We start from the raw sequence: 16,462 nt of genomic DNA, 5'->3' as shown, positions 1-16,462 counted from the left end.
TTAATTCAGAGCTCTCATATGGTGTATAATGTCGCTTGAGGAGCGAGACATCAATTGGCCTTGAAGGTGGAGGTAATGATGTTTTTCCTGTCAGAGCTTTGAAAGAATAAGAGGTCAGACCTGCCCGTGATTATTTTTCATGAAATGGTGCTGCCAAGAGCGGCAGATTCAACAAACAATTTGGAAACAAATCATACTTCTCATTCTCACACTTAAAATTCATGGAAAAGATTAGATTATAGTGTTTGTGCTTTGAGACGTAATCTTGTTATTACAGAGGATGAAATGGCTTAGATTCGCAGGGTCAAGCTAAATGACTCCGTTGAGGGAAAGTGGTTATTGATGGCTCTGGCATTTCCTCATCAATATTTGTTCTGGCCGAGAGGCACAGCGTAAAATATTTATTTCACTTCCGCCTATCAGTGGCATTCCGTTCTCTTTCTCATTCTGCTCTATCGTGTTCCATTAGGATTCTGGAGGGTTCCAGTCTTCCACAGGATCCTGATCAACTCTGTTTCCAAGCCAGTCTTCACACCGACAGACTCCAGCTGAGAGGAGAGCTGCTCTGGAACATTCAGTACAGCCGACAAGTGCAGAAAACCCAACTAGTGGTATTTCCTGCCCTCTTTCTTTCTATACCTAAGCCCCATTCACATTCTCTCGGCTTCTCGTCAGTGAGAGGGAGATCGAGAGAGATTGGGAAAAGTCAGGCCTTTGCTTTTCTAAAAAGCCTGAGAATACACTTCAAGTCAAGCTCTACAAATATCTGAATCTGGTGGATTAAGTTGCACTAAATTTGTACTCATTTACAAAACCTAATGTGGGGTTTCTTGATTGACAGTGCTGTGAATTTCTGCAGACATATCTGACAACTTGATTGGAATGTTTTGAAACATGTTGTCAATATCGGTCTGAAAAAGCAAGCTAGGTTTCTTCTTGCAGGTTCCTGCCATTCGGCAGTTATGGTTTTAAAACAAAATTAGTTTTGGGCTTATTTTCCTAATATAAAGAGTTTTACTAGTTGTTGATTTGAACCAATTTAGGTGAATACCTGCCGGGCTAATAGCTGGTAACGTCACTCAATATCAGAGCAGCACAATCACTATCCTGGGGTCTGTTCTTCGTACGTGGATTACTCAATTAGCTGGAATTGGCATGTTCCAGGATCGTTGCGTTCCTCAAAATTCATCCAAGAGTTGTTGTCATAGAAACAGTTCTGGTAGCTCAAACCAGGGGTCCGTTCTTCGAACCTCGCTTAAATGATCTAAGCTAATTTTACAGATTCTGGATCTTGATAACTGATCTCTGGCTAATTTGGTTCTTTAAACAAGTTTGTGAATCAGATTAAAATGTCTGGATGAACTAATCTAAGATTGCTGTGTGTGTTGTGAAGGACAGATCTATCAATCCTTGAAATCATGAACTGCAATGCAATGGTTGGCTGACAGCACAGCAGCATAATGACATGAAATTTAAAGTAAATGGTTTGTTAAATATGATACGGTAGTCGATTTCTTAATCGGTGTAAAGAATAACTGGATGTTTAAATAAATTTTGCATCACAAAATCATTTAGATTTCCTAGTGATGGGTTGCAGCTGAAATGCCATCCGCTGCGTAAAACATATAATTGGCGGTTCATTCCACTGTGGCGACCCTAGATTGATAAAGGGGATAGCCGAAAAGAAAATGAATGAATGAAAAGCATTTAGATATTGTTAAAGGTGTCTGCAACATTTGTGAAGCATCAAATCACTGTTATATTAACCGTCAAAACATGTTCACCACTGCATAAATTATTATTTCTTTTAAAAAAGTTGCATATTGTGCATGTCTATTATCATACACAAATTGTACTAAAGCGATTCTACATGTTTGTGTCTAAAAAGTTCATATCAATAACTTTTCTCTTTGAACCAGTCTTTGTACTTTTATTTCGTAGTGCAGATTGCATAAGTTTTATTAATATATGTTTGTAAACTTATAAATATAGTTAAAATATATATATTTATTATTTTCCCAAGTGTATATAACTACTACTGTAAGAAAATATCAGCATTCTGTACATACTTTCAGTATTATCTTTGCTTAAAATGAGCCGATCTAATCCTGTTTATATGAAATGAGCATGCTCCCCAGCAGGTTTAAGCTACCAGACCTGTTGCTATGACAACAACTCTCAGATGAGCTTTGAAGAATGAAAGGATCCTGGATTGTGTCAAATCATCAGTAACCAGATCCAGCTACCTGAGTAATTCACGTGCGAAGAACAGACCCCTGCTCGGGAACATGCTTATTTCACATAAACGGATTTAGATCGGATCATTTCAAGCGAAGATAATAATAAAAGTATGTACCGAATGCTGACATTTTCTTACAGTAGTAACCTATAGACTAGATTACAAACTCTGGGGAAAATATTAAAATGTATCTAAATATTTATGTAAATAGATTTTTTTTTCTCAAAATTATAAATAAAACTAATATGCAATCTACACTCCAAAATAAAAGTACAGAAACTGTCACGGGGGTGTTCTCTCCCCAAGGTGTTCAAAGAGAACATTAATTAAAATGGACTTTTTAGGTATGAATGCACACTATTTTAAGGTACCAACCCAACTTTAGTACAATTTGTGTATGGTAATGAACATGGCCAATATTTACATTTTTTTAAGAAAATAAAAATTTATGCAGTCATGCACACGCTTGGACAGATAATATGTCGTTGATTTGATGCTTCGCAAAAAGTTGCTGACACTTTTACCAATATAAAAAGGCTTTTTTGATGCAAAATTAATTTGGACAGCCATTTATTAAGAAACTTGAATAAGCCTACTAAAATAAAGAAAATCTGCTCTAAATGTAAAACTAAATAAACTGCTAAATACCCTCGTCACATGAAAGTGCAAAGCCTGCAGCCCACAACAAATGTGTATAATTACTGCGTATTATATTTTACAAACCATTCACTACGAATTTTATGTAATTTTGCTCACATGGATAATTGAAAATTAATCAGATGATGTCATTACGCTGCTGTGCCGTCAGCCAATCATTGCATTGCTGATCATGATTTCGAGGATCGATAGACCTGTCCTACACAACACACACAGCGATCTCAGATCAGTTTATCCAGACATTTTAATCTAATTCGCAAACTTGTTTGAAGAACCAAATTAGCCAGAGATCAGTTATCAAGATTGAAAGACCCGGGATCTGCTAAATTATCTTAAATCATTTAAGCAAAGTATGAAGAATGGACCCCTGTAGTCTGCCATTGTTGTTTTGATTGCACATGCTATAGACTGAGCATGTTACTCAGATAAACAAAACATCATCATGTGTTTTCACACAAGTTTGTGTAGTTTACACACACACACAGTAACTTTATGGTTTTTAAACTCATTTAAATTTCAAAATGCTGTTTTCATATAAATTAATTGCCAATAAAAAGCATTTTGTTTTTAGTTAAAGGGTATTTTAAGTAAATGTAAGTTAGTTTCAATTAAAATGTTTACCAATACAAAATGTATATTTATAAAATTAATAAATTAGATTTTCTATCAGCACAACGCAGGCTTGAATTTAGGTTTTAGTCAACGAGAAACTTTTAATTTTTCTGATGCAAGTGATCAAGGCAAAATATCCAAAATTCATATTTGGGTTCCTTTACTGCTATTCACAAAACCCTGCTGAAAAATAAGTGTCTTACGGTGAAACTATCAGTTTTAAATTTGATTTTAAAACCCCTTCTCAAATCTTAAGCGCTCTTTCAAAAATCATTATTGGACAATGCAAATGGTGATATTAGTCTTACTTGGCCGTATTGTTTTTGATATTAGTGATGTTAGGATTGCATTTCTGTGATCATTTGAAAGCTTGGTTTATACATATTTTTCCTCTTGTATGCAATTAACTGTGGGAAAACACTGTTGCGTTTTGGCAAAATGTTTAATTAGCTGAATTAGCATAATAACAGGTTTGATTGCACATGAAAACACAGGAAAAACAATGAAACTGAATTAATGAGCTTCATGAATATTGTGCATATCATGTCCGGATGGGTGAGATTATATTGATACAGAGACGATATGCTGATCTGAGAATGACTGCTGCACTACCAATAGAGGTACGTTTTGATAGTTCAGTGAACCTAATATACTAATAAAAGTAATCATTATTCGGGTGCCAAATAGCAGCTCCACTGCAGAGATGAGATTTGGATGGAATTAAAATGACACAACATTGTATTTGTCATAAAACATTAAGCAATTCGGCTGAAAATCCACTATGCGCATGTTAATGCTGAAATTACATAACATCCCAATGTAATACAATTACAGGCTATGAATGTACACTACGTAGTTATAATGTGAAGTCTGTAGTGTTCATTATCTTTATTGCTGTACTGTTTACTCCTAAAGTACTATATGATTGCTCTCATTTCAGCATAGCTAAACGTCTAACACCACCTTGAGAGAATGAATTTTTCACTTGATTTCCCAGTACATTGCTGACCATTATATGATTGTTTATATAGGTATGGTTGTCATCTTTTAATGATGTTCACAGTCACAGTGTGTAATGGCCCGTCTGATTTTGTACTAATCAAAGATGTGTATGACAGATAAAGGTTTCAATCTTGTCCGCTAATTAAATGTGGCATCATGTTCCAGTCAGTGCAAAAGTGAAAACAAAACCGTTGACCATGCTGGTAAAACTTCTGTTCTCTGCTATAATTAGAGTAACTGTGGGCTCGCTGAAATCACAGGAGACCAACATTTCTTGTGATGTTTTATTACAGAGAAACATTTTTTGCTTCATTTAGAGCCACTGTGTCTGTGTTTATAGTGCTGGGGAAATGTGGCTTTGCTGTTTTAAATGAAAGAGTTTTTATTTCTCTTTTAATTTGGCTTTTCTACCAAATCATTTAAAGATCTTGCTTCTTGATGTTGGTTTATCCTTACCATACACCAAATTTGGCAGGACTGAAAACATAGTGATTAGAGAGGGTTTGGCTGAAGAGGTTTGTTTGTTTGGTTGGTTGCGAGTTTATTTGCATCAGTAGCTGGGTTTTCATCACAACTTGAAGTGAACCTTTAAAAGCTTGTTAAAAAAAGTTAAATTATATTTTCATTATATTATTTCAGTTTATAGAATGGCTGATATTAGTATTGGTAACCCAGTAACCAACAGTAATCAAAGCAAGCATAATGGAGTCACGTGGGTGTAACATGTAGATGTAGCCTGGTCAATACCTGGATAGGTGACCACATGGAAAATTGTTACTGTTGGAAGTGGTGTTTGTGAGGCTAGCAGTGTGTGCTCAACCTGCAGTCTGTGTGAGTCCTAATGCCCCAGTAAAGTGAAGGGGACACTATACTGTCAGTGAGAGCCATCTTTCGGATGAGACATTAAACTGAGGTCCTGACTCTCTGTGGTCATTAAAAATCTCATGGCACTTCGTGTAAAGAGAAGGGGTGTAACCTCAGTGTCCTGGCCAAATTCCCTCCATCTGCCCCTACCTATTAGAGCCTACCAATCATCCCCATCCACAGAATTGTTTCTATCATTGTTTCTGTATTTCTCCGATAACTGGCGCCGGTGTCTTGTGGCTGCCGTCACATCATCCAAGTGAATGCTGCACACTAGGGGTGGTTTGGAGAGACCCCCCCTCATGATTGTAAAGCGCTTTGGATATACGGCCATACACAATAAATACGCTATATAAATACACATTACATTACATAAAGTTAACAATATCAGACTTTATTTGGCACAGGCAATTCCATCTCCCATTAATAACCCTTTTTCACCAAGTCTAAAACCACCTCAAGCAAACCTTAAAACATTGTGCGAGTTAAGCGATTTAAATTAGAAATTTGACTGTGAACTCTGTCACCGAGGAGGAACTCAGAGTAAAGCCGCTACTCTTTCACATTGAGAAAACCCAGTTGAGGTAGTTTAGGCATTTGCTTACCTAGGGAGGTGTTCCAGGCTTGTCCTACTGGGAGGAGAGCTAGGGGAAGACCCACACGCTGGAGAGACTATGCTTGGCTGGGAATGCCTTGGGAAGTTGGGATCATACCAGAGGAGCTAGCGGAAATGTCTGGGGAGAGGGAAGTCTGGGGTCCTTCCCTGTGACTGCTGCCCCTGCGACCCGGCCCCAGATATGCCGATGTGAACAGATGAGGGATGGATGGATGAATTATTAAAAATTGCCGGTTTCGTCAATGGTTTCCCATGTGATGCTTCAAAATGCACAATAACACAGGGTGATGGAAACCCAGCTAGTGACATTGTATATCTTTGAGGGTCTAATTTATTCATTTTTTTCTTGTGTTAATAATTTCTTAAACTATTGTACAATGCAGAGAGACCACTATTTAGGCCATCCATTGGTTGATTTTTCTACAAGGTAAAGTAAACGCTCTTAATGTAATTTCACATAATTTGCTGTGTTTATTTTGAGTTTCTTTACCAAGGGTGTTTTTCATACAGCGGTGAAAATGCAGTACAGTGTTGCTGAAATTAACATCAGAGGAATTCATTCATTCAGATTCATTCGGACAGCAGCTTTCTACACAACATAATTTTCTGAAGTACTGCTGTTGTGAACATACTGTCAGAGCATAACTTTTTTTGGTTACAGTCATTTTCCATGATTTAATGTTAGTTCAATGTGGGTTTCCTCTTGAATCATAATACCTTACACACTTATGCACATACATTCAAAATGGTGCCAATAATAGACTAATTATGGATGTACATACATGCAGATTTTATTCTATTCAAGTGAATGTAATACCAATACTTTTAAATCCATGTCACTAGCTTTAGTTTTAACCAACTTGCAAACTATGAACCATGGTGATAAGAGCTTATTTCTTAGATTTCATCGTGTGGTTAGCTGTTGACTTGCATTTAATGAATTACCCAAAGACCACAGTTTCAGATCAAAAGTTCTTTAATATTCTACTGATGAAAATAATAATTATATCTTGGACTGCTTGAGTAAATTTAACAACAAATTAAGTTTTTTGAGTCAGTAGTCAGCTGCTGAATGAGTCTACATAATGAATCACAGTTCATTAAAAATATTAATATAAATGTTATGATTAAGATTTTGGCAGAAGAACAGCCCACTTTGAGTCTATATTATTATTGTTTGCCATTTGCTTTTACATCTGACCGAAAAATGGTCATGCGTAACATCAGACTCAACAAGCAAGAATCAACATTGTCAGCCCTTGAACAAATCCACAGATCATCGGTATGCCCAAGACATGGCCTCATACAATTTAAAGTAATACATCATTTACATTGGTTCAAACAAAAACTTAATAAAATATTCCCAGAAGTGGACCCTGCATGTAATCGGTGTGGGCTAGAACCGGCGTCACTTACTCATATGTTTTGGAGCTGCCCAAAATTATCATCGTACTGGGAAAATATATTTTTAACATTCTCAAAAAATAGGTCAAAGGCCGATAGATCCAGATCCCCGTATAGCAGTTTTAGGCATTACTGATTTCGAGATAGCTAAAAACAGTACTGAACAAAATATAGTTCCATTTGTCTGTTTACTAGCACAAAGATTAATATTATTACACTGAAAACAGAAAGCCGCTCCTACATTTACACATCATATGAGAGATGTAATGAAACATATGGAACTAGAGAAAATCGGATTCTCCCTATAAAAGAAAGAAGACAAATTCTATAAAATCTGGCAACCTTTCATGGCTTACTTTAAAGACATAAATTCGACAGGAAATAGTCAAATTGAAGAGGATTAGACCAATTTAGTTTAAAAACAGAAGAGTATTATTATTTTATTTTAACTTTCTTTACTCTTATTTATTATTTAATATTGTATTTATTATTTGTTTCCTTTTTGTAATTTCAATTCAAATTATTTTTTATTTTTTTATTATTATTTTTGGTATTATTATTATTTTTTTGGATTAATCTGTTATTATTATATTTATATATGGATTGTTTGTATATAACATGCTTTATTGTCAATTGTGGTGTGAATGTTTGTGTTTGTTAGTCCAAAGATGTAAGTTATTGTGTTATAAAATCAAAAAACAATAAAGAAAGTTATATATATATATATAAAAATAAAAATAATCAACATTGTCACAACCAATGTGAGTGCCAAGTGGGTTGATCTTATTAATGGGTAAATTTTGTTTGAAACCAGTACAGTTATTAAAGGTTTGATAGCAAAGAATTGCATCAATGTGTAAGCCCTTTTCATCTTCTGTATTATGCAATCTACATTATATTAGCTCACATTTATAATCACTAATTAAAATGCATACTCAGAGAATTCTAAGATGAACTTCTAAATTGTAGTTTGTAGGTGCTTTGTTTGTGTGAATTGGGCCTAGTTACATGCTTAAATGGTTAAAAGACTACAGAGACTTAACTAATCTGGGTTAGCATGATTCTCATTTGGGAGTTTGGAGGCTATGAATGACAGCTATAATGGATTATGCACATAATTTCCATTGCCTGTGCGTTTCTGCTTGCTTTATATACAGAAGCACTATCCATTTGTCTTTTATTTTACCTTATACTTCATTAGACCCACTGGGTGTTCTTTCCAAGTGTCTGAAAATCAGCTGTGTTAACAGTGTGAGTTTGTCCCTTGGGGCTCTCTGAAAGATCTTAGCGAATGCATCGTTCATATCCATTGTATATTTAAAGTTAATTCCCTTAAGCTTGTCTTTGTTTGTTTTAAAGACGTAAACCAACGGCCACCTTGTCTGTGCTTTATCCAAATGGGATGCACATTAGAGGCGTGATCTAATATTCATCTGTCTGTTCTAATTCCCCGCCCTGCTTTCTATTAGCCTGCAGACGGGGTGCAGCGTGCAAATTACTCATCGGAAATGATTAATTCTGCACAAGATTAATAGCTCTGGCTCTATTTCACCCAAAGCTAATTTAGCAGCCAGGGAGGAGATTGGCTTTATTGCTAAACGAGGCTATTTTCTTTCTTCTCTTGTTTCTTAGCGACAGGTTTAGAGAAGTCACACAAATTGGCTAAAGAAAAGGCAATGATTTTAGCTGATTCGCTATGGCCGTTTGTCATAAATGTTGCATTTTGCTGGTTGAATTCATGCCTTCACTACATGCCAATCCTTAAAGATGATGTTTGTGAGTAAATGGTGACAATTTTTGGAAAAAATCTATATGTAATTAAATGGATGATAATTATTTTGTAAAAATGTGTTGTTATTATGGTTGTTTTATAACTTGAGGTAAGAGTCACTCTTATGAAAGTACATTAACATGATTATTTTATTACATTAACATTTGCAATAAATTATTTGGCAGATGCTTTTATCCAAAGATATGTATACATATAAATAAGGACACTATAGAGAAGGGGTGTCCAAACTTTTTAATTGAGAGCTGTATGCCGAAGGTAAATACACCAAAATATATTACATTAAAGTTGCCGTGGGTAATTTGTTAATTTATTAGAAAACATGACTTTAAATTGTATAAACTATTGTAGTTTAACATTTAAAATGAAAATTGTGATCCAAATATTTGTCAGCCAATAGACAAACCTAAAGCAAAAGCATTTCTTATGTTTATATTCTTATGTTTATATTATTATTATTATTATTATTATTATTACCATTATTTTAAATAGTATTTATTTGTGTTTATTTTATTATTATTATTTTTATTTATTATTTATCTTTTTTTGTTGTTTTTATAAATTTTATTGGGCGTCACAATGGCATTGTGGGTAGGACGATCGCCTCACAGCAAGAAAGTCGCTGGTTTAAGCCCCAGCTGGGTCAGTTGCCTGTGTGTGACTTTCGACTTGTGGGAGAAACCGGAGTAAACTCACGTGAATACATGGGGAGAACATGTAAACTCCATGCAGAAATGCCAATTGACCCAGCCTAGGCTCGAACCAGCGACCTTCTTGCTGTGGGGTGACGGCGCTACCCCACTGTGCCTCTGCACCGCCCATATACATATAACAACATTTGCTGATTGTTTAAACTAAACAGCACAATGACAACACAACTGAAAGAAAACCATTCTTTATGGGACAACTTAATTTTTTATGTTCAATCCATTTAAATTTGTACAAACTATTAAGTTAACTTAATTCATGAGTGTTGTCCTAATACAAATTGATTGTGTAGAACCCAGCATATTTTACAGTTTACATAAGGGTAGTGTGATATTTAATAATAACACTAAGGCATACGCTTTTGATTGATCTGAATTCGCAGGTAACCAAAAATATTTCTACAGCACTTTAGCTTTTTCCCAAAAAGTGCACCTTAAATTTTGAGTACTGATAAAAACATCATTAAATCCCATTTCTGATCTATTTAGACAGAAGAATCTGCTTAATATTTCAATAAAAATGGAAATTATAGATTTTTTTTTGACCTTGTAAGATTCCAATATTGACTCCATAGGCTTTCCTGAAGACCTCCTATACAACTGTACCCTTTGTGGACAACCAGATTCATCCTTCCCCTGTCCTCGTCCTTCATGGCACACACCATATTGATCCCTGCCGCCTTGTAATAGCTCTAATTGAAGGCCGTCATGCTCTGTGTGTGATAGATATCCGTCCATCTGACCATTAAAAGGCGTTTTAGCTGCTGTCATGGACGCAGGGATGATCTGTGATTCAGTATTGATGAAAGTGCTGTGTTCAGACCATGACCTCCTGATGCTCATAGATGTTTGGCTGATGGTGGCTTTTACAGCGGGTTAGTTCCAGCAGTTTTTTTTTTTCTGTGTATGATGGGGTCAGAGCTTGTCTTTTCGCTGCTGTCAGGAAGACTGATCTTTGCCATGCTACTCCAGGAGATTGTGTTTTCTTGATGTTGCCTAGTTGTTGTTTGGAAAAGCTCCCTGGGGATGAATGAACTAGGTCCCTGCACACCAATATAGGCTTTTTCTTGCCATAATGTTTTGTGTGTGAGTTTAGTTTGCTTTGTAGTAGCTGATTTGCTATGGTGTTGTAATTGAGTTCTGTTATGTTATAATTAGGCTTGTCAAATTAGTGAAATGTTTAATTCTCATAATTGTTTTTGTTGGTAATGTGTTAATGAATTCAGTTTCTTGTAAAGGGATGATTCACCCAAAAAATGACAATTCTGTCATCATTTACTTACTCTAATGTCACTCCAAATTTAATGGCTTTTTCTTCTGCTGTACACAAAAGTAATGTAATGAGTTAAAGTTGAATTCAGTTCGATGAAAGCATGCTTTTTTTTCTTTGTCATCAAATCTGATCAGAGCACTTTGAAAATTAATGTTTATTTGTAAACTTTCCCTCATCATATGAGCATTAAAGGGGTAGTTTACCCAAAAATTTAATTCTGACATCATTTACTCACCTTTCAAGTATTCAAAACCTATTTAAACACAAAAGATACTTTGATGAATGCTGGTAACTGGCACCTATTGACTTTTATAGTATTTTGCCCCCAATTATGAAAGTCACTGGGCCGGCAGCTATCTCTTTGCAACTCTCACATGGTCACCCACTGAAGCTAAGCAGGGCTTCGCCCGATCAGTACCTAGATGGGAGACCCAACACAATCTCACGGCAATTCGTAACTTTTTCATTTAGTGGCTAATTCGTATGAATTTGTACGATCTAATTCGTACAATTTAATACGATTTGCTTATCCCCCAATGACGGTTGGGGTTAGGGGTGGGGTCAGGTGCCACGACTCCTTTTAAAAATCGTACCATTTCGTACGACTGAACTCGTACGAATTAGCCACTAAACTGGCAAAACGTAAAATACTTACGTTTTCTCGTGAGATCAGGCTGGGAGACCACATGTGAAAGCTAGGTTGCTGCTGGAAGTGGTGTTAGTAAGGCCAGCAGGGGGCGCCCAACCTGCGTTTTTTTGTGGGTCCTAATGCCCCAGTATAGTGACGGGGACTCTATACTACTCAGTGAGTGTCGTCTTCCGGATGAGATGTTATATTAAGGTCCTGACTCTCTGTGGTTGTTAAAAATCCCAGGATGTCCTTCGAAAAAGAGTAGGGGTTTTACCTCGGCATCCTAGTCAAATTTGCCCACTGGCCTCTGTCCATCATGGCCTCCTAATTGTGTAAAGTGTTTTGAGTGCCCAGAAAAGCGCCATATAAAATGTAAGAAATATTATTATTATTACTGTTATTATTATTATTATTACTATTACTATTATTAAAGCAGGTTAAGAAGGGAATGACAGATCTGTTCATTACCTAAAAGAACTGGTAGTAAAAGATGTGTAAAAATTTATACTTTAAAAAGTAGATTCAGAACTATAAGACTTTTTTTTTATTAATAACACTACAAAAATATAACTGGAGGTTTTGACAACATGTCAGCACTGCAGTAATCATTCAGTCTGGCTAGTCAGAATAAACTTTGAATCTTAAAAAAGAAAAATGGCATTTACATAGGTGAATTGCAGTAATCTTTCAATCTGAAATAATTATATATAATTATATAAATATATAAAGAAAGATATTTTCCAAATCCATCTTTAGGACAGTAGTAATATAGTTACATACACAGAATTTGGTAAAAAAAATAAAAAAATAAAAAGGTTACAGCTTTTTGCTTTCCAATATAATTGTGTGCATATAAATCAAGTTATTGAGAAAAGCTTTGTTTAGCAAGTGAGTATTACTGTTGTTAGATCACACTCTCCATGCCAGATAAATTAGATCTAGCCCCGAAGGCCAGATCTTGTAAGGAAATGTCAGTTTCTCCAAGTATCTGGACAACGAGTCAGCAGAGTTTTCAATCCCAAAACCTGTTAACCAGTAGTCTGAATTAACAGTCTACTATCAATATGGGAGTTGATTGTGGAAGGAAGCCAGAGAAGAACAGAAGCAGGAGAAGAAGTGATAATAATAAAAGAGCAGGGTTTATTGAATAATCTTAGTTGCTTGTGTAACTAATGTTGTTATACATCAGGTCACAAGACCTTGAATTACAGACATGTCCTCATATATCAGTGGAGAGGATCATTTCATGAAAAACCGTCTCTATAAAACCAAACAATGGAAAAAGCACTCAAAGCAGAACAGGTAATAGGAAATATGTAAAATAAAGAAATCAAATATATAATAAATGATAAACAAAATAATAAAAAATAATCAAGTAATTGAATGACTAAATGAATAACTAAGATTTATAAATGATTATATAGTCATATGTAACGGGTATTAAACCTTAAAGGACCAAACAATTAAAATCAGAAGATTACTAAGAACGGGAAAGGAGGTAGTGGTGATGCTGAGTAACTCACAGAGACGAAAGGGTAAGTTGCACAACGTTGTTCTGTATTATATAAACACACAAAAGAAATAACAATAATATAAACACTAAGTAAAAATATACCCCGGGTGCACCCTTTATATGACGTTGTAATTTTGGTTAAATTCACAATTAAAACAAATAGATGAGAGTTCAAATGAATCAACAATTTCCAAATTGTTTTGTTACATGTAACCAAATAAAATTTTTCCAAATATATCAAGTTTCAAATCCAGGAAAATCAAAATAAAATAAATGAATTATTTACTTTCAACTGTCTTTTGGGTACTCACAAAATGTCCTCCTCTTGGAAAAAAAAGAGAAACAGTCTTAAGGATCAAATCCTCTTACTTGAGTGAAGGGAAATAGTAGAAAAAGCAAGTGTCCTTTTTCCCTAGAAATCAGTCCTTTCCTGTAGGTCCACTGAAACTGCACTTGGGAGGCTCGCCATCAACCGAGAATCGCAAGAATTCCAAAATCCAGCAACGATAAAAACCTGGCCTGTTTTCACAGACCAGAGCAAATATTCAGTATTACAGTATGATAAAAAATATATACATAAAGAACAAAATAGCATCAAAACATATACAAAAAATATTGTCATAACAAATAACATTAATTTCAGTTACCTGTTCTTCTAATGTATTCTTTTTTTAATTCCTATCAGGTACATGTGACCACAGTGATGTCTGTGAGCTGTAGTAAATAATAAAACACCATGCGGTTTTATAACCTTGTGATAATGGATAATTCTTCCATTAAACAGAAAAATACAACTTTCTATCACTTCTTAAACATGAAACTAATAAAATATTATCACATTCAACATGTTGTCACTCAATATGTTTCTATTATTTTAGCAATAAGCTAATGATGAACTCACCGAGTCAAAATGCATCCATCGCGCTCAAATCAGCATATATCTACTCAATCCCTCACCATCCTCGTGCTATAGACTTATATTTTTAACATTATATTGGTTTTAAAAGTTTTAACTTATGTATTTTTCGCTATATTTACTTTATAATCACTCGGTTTTCCTTTCTGTCACGCTGTGTGTCTCTTCCGATGCTTTAGTAATATCCGCAACCACAAGGGGGCGGAGATGAGCATCCAGCGCTCTCATTTGCTGACTTAAGACTGCTGACAGCCTGACACCCAATCAGAGAATTATAACTCACATATACATGTTTTAACATTTTTTTATACATTTTATTTTAATACTTATTTTAGCATCAACACTTTAACACTTTAATAATGATGATGAGGTGTATATTTATTTATTATTTTATCTGTTTTTATTTGTCTTATCTATTTTATCTATCTTATCTGTTTTATCTACTCCCATTCATTATTTTATGGGGGTTACACATAGCTGAAATTATTCAAGCAAAACAAGTAATAAAAAACCCCCAATATAATACAGAATTGATTTTACACACATTTTACACACAGGTTATCACAAAATTCAGATTCTACACTGTTTACTATAAACTTCTAAATATCATTCACTAAATATCATCAACAGTGGATGTAATAGCAGATGGTACCCGAAGCAACAAAGGAAAATGTTAAGCATGTAACGCATAAAATAATCCACTTAGTAACATTTTAGAAGTAATATCTGATGGATTTTATCACAGCACAATGCCAACAATGGTGCTATTTTTAGTGACTCCTCAGTTGACTAGAATGGAGAGCCTCAAAATGCTATTGTTAGCTTTTGTTTATGCAGTAACGTACTGAGGGTATAGGCACGTTTCGACACTGTTTTTTTTTTTTTTTTTAGCAAATCAAACTCCACCAGTGTCCATGAATTTTTTAGTCACTAATTGAGACCCTGAGATATTTGCAACTTTCTATATTGAAAATTAACAGTAAATGGAAAACAAAACCATAACAAACCTGGAGTAATTAATAATACCCCCAGACTCTTGGTATGTAAGTGCATAATATTTACACTGCAGTATTATAATTCATTATTTATTCCAGTGCATGTGTAGATATGACATGTTTACTTGAGCAGTGTTTCATATGCTCCAATGACATTAAAATTGCAATCTTGACAGCCCTAATTACAAGATTTTTTTTTTTAATATTACATTTGTCCTGTGCTCCAAGCATTCACTTACTGCCAATGAAAATACAGCTGCATCCTAAAATCTACTGTAATATACAATAACTCCATCATTTATTCATTTACACACTCAAAAAATGATCGTCACTCACACAGGTGTTGCTCCAAACCGAAAATATTTTGAAAAATGTCTGTTTATTGAATGTCAGTGTAGTATTTGATAACAAATATTTAAAGCATGCAATCATATTTTTAGGTTTCAAATTGGTGGCAGGGCAGCACTGTGACTCTGTAGTTAGCACTGTCACCTCAAGCAAGAAGGTCATTAAAGTCCTTGCTGGGCCAGTTGGTATTTTTGTGCGGACTTGGTATGTTCTCTCCATGTTGGCATGGTTTCCTCCAGGTGTTCAGGTTTTCCCCACAATGCATGTGCTATAAGTGAATTGGATGAACTAAATTGGCTTTACTGTATGAGTGCATGTGTGAATATGAAATTGTATGGTTGTTTCTCTGTACTGGGTTGCAGCTGGAAGGGCATCCGCTGCGTAAAATATATGCTGGAATAGTTGGCGGTTCATTCCGCTGTGGTGACCCCTGATAAATCAGAGACTAAGCTGAAGGAAAATTAATAAATAAATTAAATTGAAGGTGAGTAAATGACAACAAGGTCATAGTTATAAACAGTACATAGTTATGTAATGTGGCAGATTTTGACTGTTCCCTGGGATTTAAAGTTCTAACCCACAACTTTGGCATTGCATTGGTCATTTTTGGAGTGAATTCTATAAAGACAAGTTAATAGAGTGTACTTAAACACTATAAAAAGTGTTAAAATCATAGCCTTTATGAAATCCGATCACAAAATATTACAAATAAAGAGAATTGTCAAACATTTCTATCCCTAATATCCTAAAAACTTGCCCACTGCATAGTATCAGTTAAACACATCAGTCATAAATCAGAGATAGATCTAAATCTCCTATAAGTATAAGCATTGTTTATAACATGACAGAACTGCTTGTGAATCCTTGAGTTTTTGTGTATGCACAAAGATCTCACT

General features: G+C 34.9%; 1 protein-coding gene and 1 long non-coding RNA gene across 4 annotated transcripts in view; one reads left to right on the top strand and one right to left on the bottom strand.

Annotated features, from left to right (window-relative positions):
- Positions 1-16,462, top strand: part of auts2a (activator of transcription and developmental regulator AUTS2 a) — a 760,542-nt gene that overhangs the window by 12,588 nt on the left and 731,492 nt on the right. Inside the window, exon 2 of one of the 3 annotated variants that reach the window (XM_087270814.1) lies at positions 470-611. The exons of the other annotated variants lie outside the window; for them this stretch is intronic. The gene's annotated coding sequence lies outside the window, so the exon portion shown is untranslated. The remainder of the gene's footprint in view (positions 1-469; positions 612-16,462) is intronic. 3 annotated transcript variants of the gene reach the window in all.
- LOC147842110 (uncharacterized) lies at positions 12,912-14,406 on the bottom strand. Its single transcript, XR_015500603.1, has 3 exons — positions 14,209-14,406; positions 13,955-14,021; positions 12,912-13,826 (listed from the first exon to the last, which is right to left on the bottom strand). It is a non-coding gene; the product is annotated as an uncharacterized LOC147842110 (long non-coding RNA).

Source organism: Danio rerio, chromosome 10 (assembly GCF_052040795.2).
Source record: "Danio rerio strain M-AB ecotype USA chromosome 10, GRCz13ab, whole genome shotgun sequence".
NCBI lineage: Eukaryota > Metazoa > Chordata > Actinopteri > Cypriniformes > Danionidae > Danio > Danio rerio.
This window is presented reverse-complemented; position numbering and strand designations above follow the sequence as displayed.